The sequence below is a fragment of the Gossypium arboreum genome, chromosome 9 (genome assembly GCF_025698485.1).
Source record: "Gossypium arboreum isolate Shixiya-1 chromosome 9, ASM2569848v2, whole genome shotgun sequence".
NCBI classification, from domain to species: Eukaryota; Viridiplantae; Streptophyta; class Magnoliopsida; order Malvales; family Malvaceae; genus Gossypium; species Gossypium arboreum.
The window spans coordinates 38,363,459-38,383,120 of record NC_069078.1 but is presented as its reverse complement, the minus strand read 5'-3'; the positions used below and the strand labels follow the sequence as shown (position 1 = coordinate 38,383,120).

Below are 19,662 nucleotides of genomic sequence, written 5' to 3'. Positions count from 1 at the left end.
ATGGCAAATTGGCTTGGTAAATAGCCTATTTTTGTCCACACGGGTAGAGACACGGGCGTGTGTCTCAGCCGTGTATGATACACGGTTAAGTACATAGCCATGTGTGTAACATCCCAAAATAGGGCCTAGTCAGAATAGTGGTTTCAGGACCAAAAATCTAACATCAAAATATTTATTCTATGATTACTATTGATGTGAGCACGCCCGGGGCATCCTTGAATGCATATCAAGATTCAATTGAGCTTCCAAAAACACCCATAACTCGAGCTTGTCCTAAGCATTTCCTAGAAGTTGTTTTAGCTTTTAATGCAAAACCTTGGTTTGAAACAAGGGCCAATGCTCACAAAATCAGCTCGAAGCAACTATCCAAAGAACCCGTGCATTGTTGGCAAGCTGATCCTAGCTCATTTCCAGCTCCTCGAGCTCCGTCCAGGTCAACTCAGCTCATTTGAGCTCAACCGAGCTTACTTTCAGCTTGTTCTTTATTTCGATAAATTAAACTAAGTTTTAGTTTTATACTAATTAGTTTGCTACAGCTCATTAGCGAAAATCCTAGCTCAAATAAGTTCATTAAATGTTTTCACTTAGTTTGAGCTAGCCGAACTTAATGCTACTAGCTAGTCTTTAATTAATGTGTTTAGTTTAGCTTAGCATGATGTTTCTGATGCTTAGTTCATGCTCTTAACATGTTCAGCTGAATATAAATTAGGATTTAATGTGTTCATGTTTCTTGTAGGTTCAGTCGAATGTATTGAGTACATTTAATGAGATTCATGCACGGCTAGGTACATGGAATATAAGAGTTCATGCATGAACAAATTTATGCATGGTGGGCTGGCTATTGGTGATCCCTAAGCAACCTTTTGGCCAAGAGTTAAGTTCCACAAAGTGACCGAATACATGAAGGAGCCATTAATGCAAGTACATGCATGGCTTAATACATCGTATGGAAGGATGCATGTACAACTAGTGTTCAATGGATAACATTTGAAGGAATTCATGTATTGGGGATGTTCATGCAAGTGGGGGCTATTTTAAGTACATGTATTTGAAGATTCATGGACCGTAATTAAGGAAGAACATGCACTGGGACGTTTCATGCATGTACCATGCATATCCAAGATGTCCATTCAAGTATTCAAGGTACATTCAAGCCTCATTTGGCCAAGGGAGATGTAGGAGTATTAAAGGGCTGCACATTCATGAACTATGGCTTTTCTTCTAGGCTAAGTATGCATGAATGCATCAAGTGAAGCAACATGATGGTTCGGCCAATTCATGCACCATCTTCAAGCATGAACTGAATTTTAATGCTTTTGTGTGAACATGTTAAATACAAATGTGATCAGAATTTAAGTTAGTGTGAACATCATAGATGCCGAATATCAATAGGCATCTTAGGCTTATAAATATTTTGCTCATTTTATGTAAGAGGGACTTTTGCCAATTTGTTAATGAACATTGTTCTTGTGAGGTTACTTCCTCTCATATCTCGTACAAGTTTCGAAAGACTTATCTAGCTTGTGCTAGTGGCGTCAATCGACATTGTTTGAACTTATCACCAATCTTGGTGTGGCATTCACCTATCTTCTATTCCATCCTTTTCACCTTAACAATATAGGAATCGGGGTGACACTATTTAGTGTTGAATAATTCCTGACGTTAAGCTCGTTTTCCATCCCCATCCTTTGAATTTCCTTCTTGTTTTCACCAAACCGAGCCAACTATCCAACACCCACCTTTGCTACCCATAGCCGAACCTATTATTAAACTTACCCTTCTTCGAAACCTTCCGCTTATCCTATTCTATTCTTTTACTTCTATTACTAAAAATTCGAGGCACGAACGACTCTCTTGACTACGATCGGGCAACTAAGTGAATTCGACTCAACCACCCGGGCCAGATCACATCATTCAATATCAGAGCTTGTAAATCAAGAAGCGTCGAGGTTCGTATCAAGATCAAAATAGGTTCATTGTGAAAAAAAAATTGAATTAAAAAAATTCAAGTTGTATTTTCGTTTTACCATTGTAAAAGTGCTATATTGAAGTTGTAAAAAAACAAAAGAAATACGAGATTATAAAAAAAAGTGAAGTGATCAAGTTCGATCCTATTGTTTTATATTTTGTTCCAATCGTCAATTATTCTTTTCACCAATTTTTAACCCCCCATCTCCAAAATGCCACACTACACCGAAGAAAAATTTTCTTTTAGCCATCCCGTACACCCTAACATCTTATCCCTTGTAACTGATTTTGAATCCGACCCTAAAGCACCAAGACGAGTCAAGAGAAACAAACTACAAGGTTACGAGAGTAAGCTTGAGTGGTAAAAGGCTAGAGAGTGTGAGAGCATTTGAGAGTTGAAAAAAAGCCTAAAAGCGAGTGAAAACACAAGTGGAGTGCTCATCCATTATTTTCTTTCCGAGTGAAATAGTGAGGTTTGTGGCGAGGATTTCATCTTTCTATTTTAATTTTTTTGTTTGTAAATCATGTTGTGGGAAGAAATTTCAAAATTTGATTTTCAATATTTGTTGAAAAAGATGGAGTGCATGCTCGATAGAAAGATCAAGCCTATCCAAGAAAAGCGAGATCATCGAGCAAGAGCCCAAAGAGAGCAAAGTCGAGGGACGGATTCAAAACTATCAAGAAAACAATCGTCCAATGACTATTTTGGAAGAGACCTATATCGTGATTCTTTTTCATTAAGGAATTCGAGATGAAATCAAACAAATTTCGAGTTTGAAGCCTATTGTGGTGGCAAACAAGAAAGCACAAGTAGATCTTCGTGTACACCAAGTTACTCATCCATGAAGAATCAATCTCGAAGAGATGATCATCGTTTGTATGAAGACCCATCTTCTCATTCTCAACGAAAAGTCTCTCATTCTAATTCCTTCTTGTATTCTTCCTCTTGTAATAAAATCGAAAAAGCAAATGAGAAAGAATTTGAAAGAAAAAAAGAAACAAAAGAAAAAGAGTGTGAAAGAAAGCAAAAAGAGAATGAGAAAAAAAAAATGAAATTGAAAAAGATAGTGAAAAAGAAAAAGAGAAGGAAAAAGAGATCGAGAGTGAAAAAGAATGTGAGAAGAAAAAGAAAATTGAAAACGAAATTGAGTCTGAAGAAAGAAAAGATATTGAGCAAGAAATGAGTGTTGTCGATGAAAATGAAATAAGAAAAACAGATGCAAGAGAGCAAGAAAAAGTGAGTAGTGTTCCTACTAACCCACATGTAAGATTTCCTTGTGTTGTTCCTTTTCAAGTTTCTGAAGATCTGAGCAAAGAATTTTGACTTCAATACCTTTCCGAGGAGAAAAGGTTATGTTGATTGAAAGAGGTAACATTTTCAACTATTCTCGTTCACCTTTGTCAAAAGGTAAGCAAGGTACATCAGCCTCATTTAATTGTCGACAGAAACTTTGTTAATGTTTTGGGTTTTGAAAAGCACTTGTACCATGGTATGGTTGATTATTCTTTCTTGATTAATAATGATTTGTTTGTTTCAAGTGTTGATAATAAAAGTGCTACTCATAAAGAATGTGTTGTTGATGAGTATGTTTGTAACGCCCCAATTTTCGGGTTTTTTGTGTTTCTGTGATTTTTAAAATTTGTGTGTGTTCTGGTTGGTTAAAATATATATTTTAGTAGGTTAGTGGGCCTTTGGAAGGCCCAAACTTAAGTTTAAATCCGTGGTAGTCTTCGGAATTTTAATTTTGTGAACAGGTGATGCGATTGGCGTTTGGGCTTTTAAGAGTAAAGGGGTAAAAGATGACACAAAAAGGAGTGTGGTGTAGTAGCAAGGTGGCGCCACTTAGGGGACAAGAAAGTGACACCATAGAGGAAGCAAGGGGTCCAAGGTTCAAGTCTTGGCTCTTGCAATATATTTTGGTTTTTCTTTTCAATAAATCTGGAAGCAAGTAGGTGCGCTTTAAAGTTTAATGTGTTGGATTTATGACACAAATGAGTTGATGGCCTAGTGGTGGTGGCGTGAGTTGGCATGTGAGAGGACTTTGGTTGAATCCTTGTTACATAAAGGTTGATTATTTTGCTATGTTGGGACGGCAAGAGATGGTGTTGGTTTTAAACTCGGTGATGGAGGATCCCACATCGGAAGCTAACATAAGAGTAGATGAGAGCGGCTTTAAATAGAGCAAACCATGAGGAGAGTAGGCATACTCTTCTTGGCTGATCCTTTCGCTTTGTGGCGTACTCGTTTGGGTTGGGCATCAACTAAGAGTGTTTGGGCCTGGATTAACTGCAGTCTCCTAACAGTGTGTATTTCTCATTACTCTAGCAGATGGGGCGGCTATTTCGGACATGATGGGCTGAAATGGGCCATGTGGTCCCAATGGTGTGACAGCCTTAAAACGACCCTAGTCGGAATGTGGTTTCGGGACCACAAAACCGAGGCATAAAAATAATTTAATATTTATTTTGATGCCTATAATATGTGTTAATTGTGTGACATTTTGATGTTTTGATTTAGGGTTATAAATGTGAATTTCACTAAAAGGACCTAGTAGTAAACTTTGAAAGTAGGATAGGGAAATGTGTGATGACTAATTGAATCATGCATGCAAAACAATGGTTTTGCATGTCAAATACCCCTTCTTTTTATAAGTGGTGGCCGGCCATGACAAAGAAGGATGGGCAAAACATGTCATAGACATGTTGTGTTGGTGCATTATGGGAGGAAAGAATAAACTAAGGTTAGGAATAAAGAAATGGGAAGAAAAAAAAAAGAGAGAAGGTGTGTGATCCCCCCATTGCCGTGAGTTGAGGGAAAAAAAACCAAAAAAAAAAGTGTTCATCATTTTTTCACTTCTCTTGGCTGAAAATTTTAAGGAAGAAGGAGGGAGTTTTTGCTTCATGCTTGGTTTGGAAGAGGATTAGGAGGAGGTTTGGCCATACTTGTATCTAGATTAAGGTATTTTGAGGTTGTGCCATGAGATTCATGCATGTTTTTAGTTGCTAGCTCGAGTTCTAATTAGCCCATGGTTCAAATCTTTGCTATGTCATGGGGATGATATTCGGCCAAGGTGGATTTTGTGTTAATGCCATTGCATGCTAAATATGAAGCTTGTTAATGATATATGTGATGGTGGGTTGATGACTCTTGGATTTTCTTTTTAGCATTTTTGAGTGAGACATTAAGTTCCTTGTTTAACCATGACCAAAATTGAAATGGTATGGTGTTGTGATGTATTCGGCCATGGTATATCCATAAGTATGATTTATGCTTATTGCATGGTAGGTAAGATTTGTGTTTTGGATATATGTTTATATTTGGTTATAATCAACTTGAGATTCGGCCCTTGCACCTATATGTATATATGTTTGTACATGATGTATTGGTATGACATATATACTATCTCAAGGTATATATTTACTTATGATGATGTTTCGGTTATGAAGTAAATGATAGATGCGTATTGAGCTACAATATGTAATGCACTAGTTAGTAAAATGTATGCCATTTATGTGTGGTATTAAATATGTAATTGGCCTCAACATCAACATGCATATTCGGCCACATGAGATGGATTGGTGTGCATGCATTCGGTTAGAGGCAAGCATATTGATGCCATTATCTTGGTTAGGACAATCGGCTAAAAAGGGAGTGTGGGTTAATATCTTGAGTTGATGCATGATTTCACATGTATGTGACTTTAATGTCTAATGTATAAATGTGGGCTAAGTGCCTTTTGTTCCTCTTTTCGATGCTCAAATGATTAAATCGATTTATTTATTTAATTAAGCTCAAGAGCAAAGGGGATCTAAATCCGATAAAGGGAAGGAAAAAGTGGTCGAATAGCCATGAAAATCGTTCGACAACATCTGAGGTAAGTTTTCGAGTAATGGAACTTAAATTATGATTTGATTAGATCATGTTTTAAGCAAATCGAAATCATGCTCTTTGTGTGTGGATATTGAGCCGAAATTTGCAAGTGTGATAAGTGTCTTGTGTTTGAGTTTTGCTAATGAAAATGAAATACGAATGTGTCATGATTTAGTGTTAAATGTGCATGGTTATTCGAATGATGTCCGGGCTAAGTCCCAAAGGCTTTGTGCTAAGTGGCCATATCCGGACTAAGATCCGAAGGCATTTGTGCGAGTTCCCAAATCCGGGTTAAGTCCCGAAGGCATTTGTACGAGCTATTATAACCGGGCTATGTCCCGAAGGCTTTTGAGCGAGTCGCTATATCCGGATAAAATCTGAAGGTACGTGATTCGGGAATGAGCAATCTTGCTGTAAAAATTTCAGTTAATACGCTTGCAAAATTCCAGCAATGAGGTATGTTTCGTATGTGCTTTGAATTAGTTGAGCCCTTACAAATAAGTATTCGCTCAGTTGATAAACGAGCTACCGGCCTTTAGCTAAGTTGATCTTTGTGTATGAACATAAGGGTTGGTAATGTGAAGTAAGTATGATATTGAGAATGTGTGCATATGAAATTATCCGTTTAGCTATATGAATGCTATGCTTTTGTTGTACTGGAATCCCTTGCTCAAAACTTACTAAGCATAAATTGCTTACTCCGTTTCTTTGTTCTCTGTTTTATAGATTTTGGCTCGTCAGCTATCGGACTCGGGATTTTTGGAAGCCGAAGTCTCCCACACTATCAAAGCCCCCTTTGGGTACAAATTTTGGTTGAACATTGAAATGGCATGTATAGGACTACTCTTTCGTTTGTTGGTCATAGACCCTTTGATTTTGTATAAATTTGGATAGCCATGCGAAAATGGCTTTTATACACTTTGGCATGGTATCATAATCATTTTGTATGTTGTTCATTAAGAGATGTGGAAATGTTTGGAATTGATTAGCCCTTGGAATGGTTAACCGTGATCATCTTTTGTGCCATGTATGCTAAAAGGACTAGTTGAATCAAGGAAATTATGAAGTAGGTAAAATCTACCTTAAAGACAGAGGTTGACAGCTGCAGTGATGTGGATGTGAAAAATCACTAAAAATAGTAGGAATGTAATTAAATAGTGAATAAATTGTGTAAATGAACCTTGATGAATCTATTTTCATAGGAAAGTAATGAAACGATCATATGAACAGTATGTTAAGAGATATTAAAGTTTTCGCGAGACACGGCCAGAACGGTTTCTGGATTCCCTGTTCCGACTTTGGAAATCCATTTTAAATTAACAAGAGATAATTAGGAGTCATGCCATATATTTATAGATTCCACTTTGAGTCTAGTTTCTATAGAAACAAACGGCATCAGTATTGAAGCCCTGTACAGGGAGATATCCAAGTTGTAATGCGCGAAGGTCAGTGTAGTCGATCCCTGTAACATGGAAGACTTTAACTAATAAACTGTACTAATTGGCCGGACCAAAAATTCTAGAAAAAAATTTGTAGATGCATATATGAGTATAGTTTCAGTGAAAAATCACGAAATTGATTTTCGAGTTGTGGAACTCAAGATATGATTTTTAAGGTGACAAGTGACACGATTAGCCACCGGCTGGAAATTTTAAATGGATGTGAAAATAAATATATTTATGTCTGTTAGCACTTCGTGTTCGACTCCGGTGACGGACTCGGGTACGGGGTGTTACAAATGGGTCCGTAGGCCCAAGTGGATAAGTTGTAGAATTACTGAAATACCCCTGTAAGGTAGAATTACTGAAATATCCCTGTAGGGTAGGACTACCGATTTACCCCTAGAGGGTAAAATGACTATTTTGCCCCTCGTGCGTAAATGACTAACTTGTGTGATGATTGGGTTAGTTGACATGGATTTATGTTAATTATCGTTAATTCATAAGTCTAATGTGTTAGTGATCGATTGTAGGATTATCGCGTGGGAGATATCGTCATCAATTGTCATCAACTAGGTGTGTAAACGACACCCTCCCTTAGACTGAATCTGTAAAAGCTGAAATACCGAAACATTGGTATTTTGTGAACTCATGACGTGTGGCGCTTCGCTAAACAGTTGTTAATGAATATGGTGCATTTGGATGATTAGAGTGCGAGTGTGCATTTTAGTACTGTGGTATTTTTGGGCTTAATGGTAGAAAAAGGGCCAATAGGCCAATGGGCCCACTTTGGTAAAAAGGCGAGGTAAGTACTTCTGATTACTTGGTAAATGTTAGAATGAGCATGAAACCTTAGAAATAGGTGATAATTACGGAAATACCCTTATGCATGCAAAATTACGATTTTACCCCTAGGGTTATTTTTTTCTGAAAAGCATAATGTTACATTTACGTATCGTATGCCATGACATATTATTTACATTGCATGGGACATGGGTTTATATTGATGGAGGAAGCGTTACGGCGGCCTCATTTGCAATTTGGTGGCCTCGCCACATATACCTGTTTTGGTGACTTCGTCACAATATCTGGCAGCCTCGCTACAATCTGGTAGCTTCGCCACATATATATATATCTGTTCTGGTGGCCTAGCCATAATATCTGTATCTGGTGACTTCGTTACAATATCTGGCAGCCTCGCTGTAATTTCTGTGGTGTGTAGCGGTTCGGTGGGTCGAGTAGTCTCCCCACATGGTGTAAGGCTGGTACGGGGGTGTTATGGATGGCTCTGGATTGGGATTTCTGCATTCATGATATATTTGTTATGTATCTGCTATGGGCCTATGGGTTTCACTCGATTTACATCTTGGGCCAAGGCCCGATAAGTCTGATTCTGAGGTTTGATCTGTTTTGGGCTATGGTTGGGTTATGTTACACACTGAGTTTACCGAACTCACCCTTTATTTTCATCTCTGCAAGAAATCCCCAACCATAGTGGGCTTGGAGCTGTGAGGGATTCGGAGTGGCCACATCATTTGCAAAGTTGGTTTTTCTAAGTTAGTTTAGTTTTATTATTTTTATATTCTGATTTAATTTTGGGTTTTAAGTTGTAATAAGGCCGCAATTTAAATTTCTTTTTTCGCTATGGTTTTATTTTCTGATTATATTTATACTATGACGAAACTGCTAGTGTTAGGCTGCGCGGGTTTTCAAAATTAATGAACATTTTCAAGACTCAACAAGCACAACAAATGGATAGCCTAAAGATTGATAAACCGGCTTTTCATTCAACCACTGTTTTTACAAGGACCACTCCAATCACTTAAACCAGCGAATGCATACTAAGTCGCAAGTCCATGTGACACGTCAGATCTAGCCATAACGTCTGGGCCGGGTTTGGGGTGTTACATTTAGTGGTATAGAACCAAGTTGCAACAACTCCGTTGTGGAACGGGTCTAAAAACAGGAGTTTGTAAAGAAACACTGAATAAAGGTTTTCGAAAATCATTTTTTTTTGGAACTTGATTATAAATTGTTTCCGAGAATGGTTCCAATATTTTCTCTTTACAAATAGATGATTTTAAAGATTAAAATTGGTTTTCTAAAATTAGGTTTTTTAGAAGGTGGCACACTGAATCTCTGGCCCAAGTCTGTAAGTTTTCTGAGCCTTTCTGATTATTTCTGAAATATCTGTTATATGCTTGTACAAAACCTTCTCATGGTACTTTAGTTAGGGTAACACTGGAACTATAGAAACTCTAATAAGTAGGTGAGGCGTAGCTAGGCTACATAAAAGGAAACAAACTCAAACTCTAAATTACTGTTATTCATAAGACATCTGTAATAAACACTGAAATATTAAACTGATTCATAAAATTCTTAATCAGATAATACGAAATGAGTACACGAGCAGCTCGTGGAAGAGGCCGTGGACGTGGCCGAGGTAATGCTCAAGCTGAATCTTTGTCTTCAGGACATGTGCCAGCAGCAGATGCACCAGTACCACCGGCAACGGAGGTAGAGTCTCATGATCAAGGTGTCGAGGACGATGCTCTGTTCCAGGCAATGATCTGAGTTTTGGAAAGGGTTGCTGGGGCAAGTACGGGAAACGAAATTCGGGGGTCTATTTTTAAGCGACTCCGGGCCAATAGAGCAGAAATATTTAGGGGCGTATCTGGTGTAGCTCCAAATGTGGCTGAGTATTGGTTAGAAGCCACAAAGCGAATTATGGATGATTTGGACTGCTCTGAGGAGCAGAAGCTGAAGGGAGCTATATTGTTACTCAGGGATGAGGCTTATCAGTGGTGGCTCACGGTGAGAGATGGAACTCCTGCTGACAGTGTGACTTGGGAGCTGTTTAAAACTCAAAGGAAAGTATGTTAGGGCTAGTTACGTGAAGCTCACCGGAAAGAATTTCTGAACCTGGTCCAAGGGAGTAAGTCAGTGGCTGAGTATGAGTCTGAGTTTCTGAGACTGAGCCGGTATGCTTCTGCGATTGTCGCTACAGAGTATGAGCGTAGCGTACGCTTCGAGGATCGTCTGAGAGATGAACTTGGGGTGTTGATTGCTCTGCAGAAGGAGCGTAACTTCGCTGCTTTAGTGGAGAAAGCTAAGATAACTGAGGAAGTGAAGCATACAGAAAGACAGAATCATGAGAAAGATCGGAACCATTTTAGGAGAGATTCAGGACATTCAGGTGGTATGAACAGGAATTTTAAGAGAGCAAGGGTAATGGAACCAGTTCGAGCAGTGAATGTTGTTAGACCGCAGGGTTGTAGGAATTGTGGGAAGATTCATATGGGCGAGTGTCGAAAATGTTCTGGTGCTTGTTTTCGATGCAGATCTATAGAGCATAGGGTTAAGGATTGTCCCTAGGAACCAGATCAGGTTCAAGTTTTAGAGCAGAGGGTCACTCAACCAGTGAGGGGTGGACCACAATTTCCGAGAGGACGTGGACAAGGCAGAGGTGGTAATGGAAACGGTGGAGGAAGAGGAGCGCCTGGCAGGGGTGTTGGATTTGCTAAGGCTCGTCAGCTGGCGTTGGTGTATGTAGCTCGTCGCCGAGAGGAGGGTGATACACCTGACGTCATAACTGGTATGTTTCTGATATCCAGTATGTCATACACTGCATTGATAGATGTTGGATCTACCCATTCATATGTTGCATGTGCAATACCTGGGTCACTGGGTGTGCGCTCTGAGGACACGTGAGTGGGGTATCTGTACTAAGTCCTTTAGGTCACTCGGTTAGGGTAGATAACCTGTATAGAGATGTGCCTATAGAAACTCAAGGAAAATTTTTCTCTGGAGATCTGATGGAGCTACCTTTTGGAGAATTCGATCTTATTTTGGGAATGGATTGGCTTGTTAAGCATATGGCTACTCTAGATTGTGCTGCTAAGCGAATAATGTTAAAGACCACAAAGGATGAAGAGGTTTTGGTGATAGGCGAGCGTAGGGATTATCTGTCTAATGTGGTGTCGGCATTGAGAGCCGAGAAGTGGATTCGAAAGGGATGTAAGGCTTATTTGGCATTTGTAAGCCAATCGAAAACTAAGGATCTGACAGTGGATAAAGTTAGAACCGTCAAGGATTTTCAAGATGTTTTTTCCAGAGGAGCTTCCGGGTTCGCCCCCGAACCGAGAGGTTGAGTTTGGAATCGACTTGTTGCCTGGAACGGCAACGGTGTCCATTGCACCTTATAGGATGGCACCGAAGGAGTTGGTGGAGCTGAAAGCCCAAATTCAAGAGTTATTGGTGTAACACCCTAAATTTGGGCCTAGAAGTTTTGGGCCTTGAGCATTGGAGTGGTTGAAGGCAGCTTATAATATTTTGTTGTGCATGTAAATTTCGCTAATGAAGGCTTGTTTTAGTGGTTAAATATGTTGAGAAGTGTTGGAGAAGTCCTGGGTTTAAACCTGGACTCTAGCAAAAAAATTTTTGGTTTAAGGTGAATCAAACCCTGGGTGTAGTAGGTAGGCCTTAAGAATATTGTTGGAGATATTGTGACACAAAAAGCCTTGTGGTCTAGTGGCAAAGTAGCGCCACATAAGAGGGAGGAAGGTTGCGTTATAGAGGTGGCAAGGAGGTCCAGGGTTCGAAACTCATGGCAAGCGAAGAGCATTTATTTTGCTAACAAGGGGTGGCAAGAGCTGGTGTTGAATTTAAACTCGATAATGGAGGATCCCACATCGGTAAGCTAACATAGGAGTGGATCTGGTTGGCTTTAAATAGAGAGAACTATGAGGAGAGCAAAGGTACCTTTCTTGGCTGATCCCTTTCGCGTTATGGCGAGCTCGTTTGGGTTGGGCATCGGCTAGAAGTGCTTGGAGCGCGGATTAACTCCAGTCTCCTATCAGGTGTGTATTTATCACTACTCTTGTTGTTGGATTGCTACTTGGTGCGATGGTAGAAAGGGACCATGTGGGCCCAATGGGCCTCTGAGCCCAATTGGATAAGTTGTTTGATTGTGTAGTAAATATTGGATTAGGCTAGGTGAATCGCATATCTGTGGCTAGGTTTGGGCTAAAAGGGCCACACGAGCGTGTGGGCCCATTTGGGCCGAGAATGGGCTTTAGAGCCATTAGTATTGTTATCCATGTTTAGAATACTTTAGTTTACTAAAATTACCGAAATACCCTTAGTTTGTAAAAATCTTTGAAATACCCTCGATTTGTAAAATTCTTGAAATACCTTCGACTTGTAAAATTACCAAAGTACCCCGATTCTGAATTATCGTTTCACCCCGATTTACATAATTCTTGTTTTACCTCAATTTACAAAATTACCGTTTTACCCTCGATTTACTGAATTCTTTGTTTTACCTCGATTTATAAAATTACCGTTTTACCCTCAATTTACTGAAATTATTGTTTTACCTCGATTTATAAAATTACCGTTTTACCCTTGATTTACTGAAATTCTTGTTTTACCTCGATTTACAAAATTATCGTTTCTGAGTCGATTTATAGAATTACTATTTTTCTCTTGATTCTGAATTACTATTTTACCTCGATTTACAAAATTACGAAATACCTCAATTTGTAAAATTACCAAAATACCCCTAGTTTGTAAAATTACCAAAATACCCATGGTTTGAAAAATTACTAAAATACCCACAGTAGGGTAAAATTCTTGAAATACCCTTGTGGGGTAAAATTACCATTTGCCCCTAGGGTGTTAAATGACTATTTTGCCCTTGTGGGCAAGTGACTGACTTGGACTGTGTGATATAGACAACTTTGGAGGAGCAATGAGGCTTGGAGTATCGACTTGGATAAGCTTGAATCGTATTATTGGACCCTGTGAAGGTAAGCAACTTATGGTCAATAAGGGTTCTTTGGTAGAATAAGGTAGGGTGGATTTTGAGTTTGTTAAGCATAACTTGTATGCTAAAAATGGTGATGAATAATTGTAGGACATCGTAAGGGATCTCGATGGCGATCGTCATGAAAGCAGTGTGTCTAGAACACCCTTCTTTAGTTCAATTCGGCAAAAGTCGAAATGCCAAAATTACGGCATTTCATAGGCTTGTGAGTATGCAAATGCTCTCAAGACATAGAGTAATTATTAGATCTAGCACCGCAAAGTGGTAAGTAAGTTTGTGTGACGTATCAACGTACTCCGGGAAAAGGGCCTCAATGGGCCAAAACTGGGCCTAATGGGCTTACGGCCCAATATGGGCAAGAGGTGGGCAAAGTAGCCTGTTAGTTAGATGGGAGAATCAAATTACATAAAGCGATAAAAATTCTTGAATTAGCTTGTGTAGTAGCGTAGATCACGAAATTACCCTGAATTAGCTTGTGTAGTAGCGTGATCACGAAATTACCCTAAAGAGCAAAATTCTGAAATTACCCATAAAGAGCAAAATTACGAAATTACCCTTAAATAGCAAAATTACCAATATACCCTAGGGTTTAAATTGGTTGAACTGCATGATTGATTACTCGTATTTTGCATGATATGCATTTATTAATATCATTGCATGGGATTGGGGTATTAATGGAGGAAATCTTGAAAGTGGTTCAACCACGTATTGGAGGCTTTGCCTCAATCGATGAAATTTGAGCAGACGTTGTTACAACAAAGGTGTGTAGAAATTTGGGTGGGTTGAGATATTCCCCACATGGTGTGTAGGGTTGGTGCAGGCGGTGTAGCGGTTGGTGGGTTGAGTAGTCTCCCGGATGGGCTTGCATTCATTATTCTTGTTGTTACTCATGTTCTTGAAGCGGGCCTATGGGCCACCTTGTTATGTTAAAAGGGCTAAGGCCTTGCTCTCAGTGATACGAAAAGGGCTTGACCTCTTGTGTCTTGTTATCTGAATAGGGCTTAGGCCCAATGGGCTCGAGTTGATTTGGGCTTTGGATGGGTTTACAGTATACACCTGAGTTTTCCCAAACTCACCCCTTCCTCTTCCATCCTTGCGGTGAGCCCTAGAATTGGTGGACTTGGAGTGGCGGGATTCAGAGTGGCCATGAAGATTGATTGACGATTTTAAATAAGTTTAGCCTTTAATTTGGATTATTTTATTTTATTATGCTTAAAGTTGTAATAAGGCCGCTATTTTTAATTAATTTTATTTTAGGGATTATTAAACTGGCTAGCACTAGGGTTCGTTTTATAAAATCTACTTGTTTTAAAAGATCACGATGACGCATAAAGTTTCCATAAAGTAAATGTTTTCCCAAGAAAAATAAATAATTTAAGCAAGCGTTTTGCAACCTTAATCATTTTCTTAAGATGGTCATAATCAAAGGTTTTCTCAAAATTATACAAGATGTTAGAGTGTGGCAATGGCGGTGTGCATGTCTAGGATTGGATCCAAAGAGCTTGGTACTTAGCGGTCAAGCGGACTCACCTCCTCTTTTTCTGGTTTCCTACACGGTGCAGACTTCCATTCACTTTAACCTTCTTTTAAAAGTATCTTTACAACACCAACTCAGCTTTTCCAAACTAAGTGTTTTGAGCGCACCAATGTGGCGCATCGGATCCGGTCATAACATCGGTAGGGTTTGGGGTGTTACATTTAGTGGTATCGAGCCTAGGTTGCAACAACTTCGGTGTGGATCTGGTCCAAAATCTTTTCAAAAACTTGGGCCTAAGAAGGGTATTTTTGGAAATGGTAAGTTTTTCAAGATGTTCAAGTTTTTCTATTTGTTAAGCGGGGTTAAATCAATAGTTTTAAAATAAAATTGTTCTCAAATCAAATCTTTTTTGATGAAAACTAGAACATGGGTTTTATGGACTTATCGAAGTAGCTGCTGAATCCCGGCACCAAGTCTGTAAGTACTTTTTTTCCTATCTTGTAATGTCTTGAAATAATCGTAGTTAGAATCGAGCCTTTTGATATGAAAATGTAGATAGGGTAGAACTAAAAACCTAAAAGATTGAAACCGTGGTTAGGATATGATTCTATAAAACAAAAACTTTAAAATACTATCTCTGCATAGAACATATGAAAAATCTGAAATTTTGAATTGAGATCTTAGTAGTTATTGTATGCATGCTAATAATGTAGAGTGTTGATATAGATTACGGCGTGGCGAAGTCGCTAACTTTCGGTGGCGGTAACTCGAGCTTAGTCTTGAGGCCTTGGCCGAGTTAGTAAGGAAAGTGGTAGAGGAAGTATTGGATACAAAATTAAGGAAATTAGGGAAGCGCTTCAAGCGGGGTGCTTGGAGTGTAAGAAAAGGAAGGATTCTAGTTCTCGAAAAACTAAGCCTCGTTACGTGAAACATGTTAAAACACGACCAAACTATCCAATCTGCAAAGAGCGCAGCAGACGTCATTGGGTGAATGCCATAGGAAGACAGGAGCATGCTTTAGATGTGGGTCCAAAGAGCATCGAGCTCGGGATTGCCAAGTTTATCCTATTTAAGTGTGTGTTACGAATTGAATGCGTGCTTGATAAGCGTTTCTTTATTTGGTAATTAGATGTTCTGCGTCGTATTAAAATTATTTAGATCGAGTCTTGTTGATAGCGTAGTGGGGTAGATGTTAGATGACTACTGTTAAATGGAAATTCGAGGACAAAATTTCTTTAAGGGAGGTAGAGTTGTAACACCACAATTTGGGCCTAGAAGTTTTGGGCCTTGAGCATTGGAGTGGTTGAAGGCGACTTATAATATTTTGTTGTGCATGTAAATTTAGCTAATGAAGGCTTGTTTTAGTGGTTAAATATGTTGAGAAGTGTTGGAGAAGTCACGGTTTAAACTTGGACTCTAGCAAAAAATTTTTGGTTTAAGGTGAATCAAACCACAGGTGTAGTAGGTAGGCCTTAAGAATATTGTTGGAGATATTGTGACACAAAAAGCCTTGTGGTCTAGTGGCAAAGTAGCGCCACATAAGAGGAGGAAGGTTACGTTATAGAGGTGGCAAGGAGGTCCAGGTTGAAACTCATGGCAAGCGAAGAGCATTTATTTTGCTAACAAGGGGTGGCAAGAGCTGGTGTTGAATTTAAACTCGATAATGGAGGATCCCACATCGGTAAGCTAACATAGGAGTGGATCTGGTGGCTTTAAATAGAGAACTATGATGAGAGCAAAGGTACCTTTCTTGGTGATCCCTTTCGCGTTATGGCGAGCTCGTTTGGGTTGGGCATCGGCTAGAAGTGCTTGGGCGGGATTAACTCCGGTCTCCTATCGGTGTGTATTTATCACTACTCTTGTTGTTGGATTGCTACTTGGTGCGATGGGCGAAAGGGGCCATATGGGCCCAATGGGCCTCTGAGCCCAATTGGATAAGTTGTTTGATTGTGTAGTAAATATTGGATTAGGCTAGGTGAATCGCATATCGTGGCTAGGTTTGGGCTAAAAGGGCCACATCGAGCGTGTGGGCCCATTTGGTAGAGAATGGGCTTTAGAGCCATTAGTATTGTTATCCATGTTTAGAATACTTTAGTTTACTAAAATTACCGAAATACCCTTAGTTTGTAAAAATACTGAAATACCCTCGATTTGTAAAATTACTGAAATACCTTCGACTTGTAAAATTACCAAAGTACCCCCGATTTACAGAATTTATCGTTTTACCCCGATTTACATAATTACTGTTTTACCCTCGATTTACAAAATTACCGTTTTACCCTCGATTTACAGAATTACTGTTTTACCCTCGATTTATAAAATTACCGTTTTACCCTCGATTTACAGAATTATTGTTTTACCCTCGATTTATAAAATTACCGTTTTACCCTTGATTTACAGAATTACTGTTTTACCCTCGATTTACAAAATTATCGTTTCTGAGTCGATTTATAAATTACTATTTTTCTCTTGATTCTGAATTACTATTTTACCCTCGATTTACAAAATTACAGAAATACCCTCAATTTGTAAAATTACCAAAATACCCTAGTTTGTAAAATTACCAAAATACCCATGGTTTGAAAAATTACTAAAATACCCTGTGGGGTAAAATTCTTGAAATACCCTTGTGGGGTAAAATTACCATTTGCCCCTAGGGTGTTAAATGACTATTTTGCCCTTGTGGGCAAGTGGTGACTTGGACTGTGATATAGACAACTTTGGAGGAGCGGCGAGGCTTGGAGTATCGACTTGGATAAGCTTGAATCGTATTATTGGACCACGTGAAGGTAAGCAACTTATGGTCAATAAGGGTTCTTTGGTAGAATAAGGTAGGGTGGATTTTGAGTTTGTTAAGCATAACTTGTATGCTAAAAATGGTGATGAATAATTGTAGGACATCGTAAGGGATCTCAATGGCGATCGTCATGAAAGCAGTGTGTCTGAACACCCTTCTTTAGTTCAATTCGGCAAAAGTCGAAATGCCAAAATTCCGGCATTTCATAGGCTTGTGAGTATGCAAATGCTCTCAAGACATAGAGTAATTATTAGATCTAGCACCGCAAAGTGGTAAGTAAGTTTGTGTGACGTATCAACGTACTCCGGGAAAAGGGCCTCGATGGGCCAAAAGCGGGCCTAATGGGCTTACTACCAATATGGGCAAGAGGTGGGCAAAGTAGCCTGTTAGTTAGATGGGAGAATCAAATTACATAAAACTGATAAAAATTACTGAATTAGCTTGTGTAGTAGCGTAGATCACGAAATTACCCCTGAATTAGCTTGTGTAGTAGCGTAGATCACGAAATTACCCCTAAAGAGCAAAATTACTGAAATTACCCCTAAAGAGCAAAATTACTGAAATTACCCTTAAATAGCAAAATTACCAATATACCCCTAGGGTTTAAATTGGCTGAACTGCATGATTGATTACTACTGTATTTTGCATGATATGCATTTATTAATATCTCATTGCATGGGATTGGGGTATTAATGGAGGAAATCTTGAAAGTGGTTCAACCACGTATTGGAGGCTTTGCCTCAATGGTGAAATTTGAGCAAGCGTTGTTACAACAATGGTGTGTAGAAATTTGGGTGGGTTGAGATATTCCCCACATGGTGTGTAGGGTTGGTGCAGGCGGTGTAGCGGTTGGTGGGTTGAGTAGTCTCCCGGATGGGCTTGCATTCATTATTCTTGTTGTTACTCATGTTCTTGAACGGGCCTATGGGCCACCTTGTTATGTTAAAAGGGCTAAGGCCTTGCTCTTGTGATTCGAAAAGGGCTTGACCCTCTTGTGTCTTTATTATCTGAATAGGGCTTAGGCCCAATGGGCTCGAGTTGATTTGGGCTTTGGATGGGTTTCTGTATACACTGAGTTTTCCCAAACTCACCCCCTTCCTCTTCCATCCTTGCAGGTGAGCCCTAGAATTGGTGGACTTGGAGCTGGGCGGGATTCAGAGTGGCCATGAAGATTGATTGACGATTTTAAATAAGTTTAGCCTTTAATTTGGATTATTTTATTTTTATTATGCTTAAAGTTGTAATAAGGCCGCTATTTTTAATTAATTTTATTTTAGGGATTATTAAACTGGCTAGCACTAGGGTTCGTTTTATAAAATCTACTTGTTTTTAAAAGATCACGATGACGCAAAAGTTTCCATAAAGTAAATGTTTTCCCAAGAAAAATAAATAATTTAAGCAAGCGTTTTGCAACCTTAATCATTTTCTTAAGATGGTCATAATCAAGCGGTTTTCTCAAAATTATACAAGATGTTAGAGTGTGGCAATGGCGGTGTGCATGTCTAGGATTGGATCCGAAGAGCTTGGTACTTAGCGGTCAACGGACTCACCTCCTCTTTTCTGGTTTCCTACGGTGCATGACTTCCATTCACTTTAACCTTCTTTTAAAAGTATCTTTTACAACACCAACTCGACTTTTCCAAACTAAGTGTTTTGAACGCACCAATGTGGCGCATCAGATCCGGTCATAACATCCAGGCCGGGTTTGGGGTGTTACCATTGGATAGAGGCTTCATTAGACCAAGTGTGTCTCCATGGGGAGCACCAGTGTTTTTCGTAAAGAAGAAAGATGGGTCCACGCGGATGTGCATCGATTATCGACAGTTGAACAAACTGACTATTAAGAACAAGTACCCACTGCCGAGAATCGATGATTTATTCGACCAACTTAGAGGAGCTTCAGTATTTTCCAAGATTGACCTTCGATCTGGGTATCATTAGTTGAGGGTTAAGGAGGTGGATATTCACAAGATAGGATTCAGAACTCGGTATGGTCACTATGAGTTCTTGGTTATGCCATTTGGGTTGACGAACGCACCTATGGCATTTATGGATCTGATGAATCGAGTGTTCCAGCCATACTTGGATGATTCGTGGTTGTCTTTATCGACGATATTCTGGTTTATTCTGAAACTGAAGAGAAGCATGATAAGCATCTTCGTATTGTGCTGCAAGTGCTGAGGGAGAAGGAGCTTTATGCGAAATTCAGTAAGTGTGAGTTCTAGTTGAGAGAGGTAACTTTCTTGGGGCATGTTGTCTCTACTGAAGGGATCAAGGTGGATC

The 19,662-nt window shown here is 39.3% G+C and overlaps 1 long non-coding RNA gene across 1 annotated transcript; it reads left to right on the top strand.

Moving 5' to 3' along the window:
* Window positions 1-12,027: 12,027 nt before the first annotated feature.
* LOC128280568 (uncharacterized) lies at window positions 12,028-18,667 on the top strand. Its single transcript, XR_008270663.1, has 2 exons — window positions 12,028-12,137; window positions 18,495-18,667. It is a non-coding gene; the product is annotated as an uncharacterized LOC128280568 (long non-coding RNA).
* The last annotated feature ends 995 nt before the right edge of the window (window positions 18,668-19,662 follow it).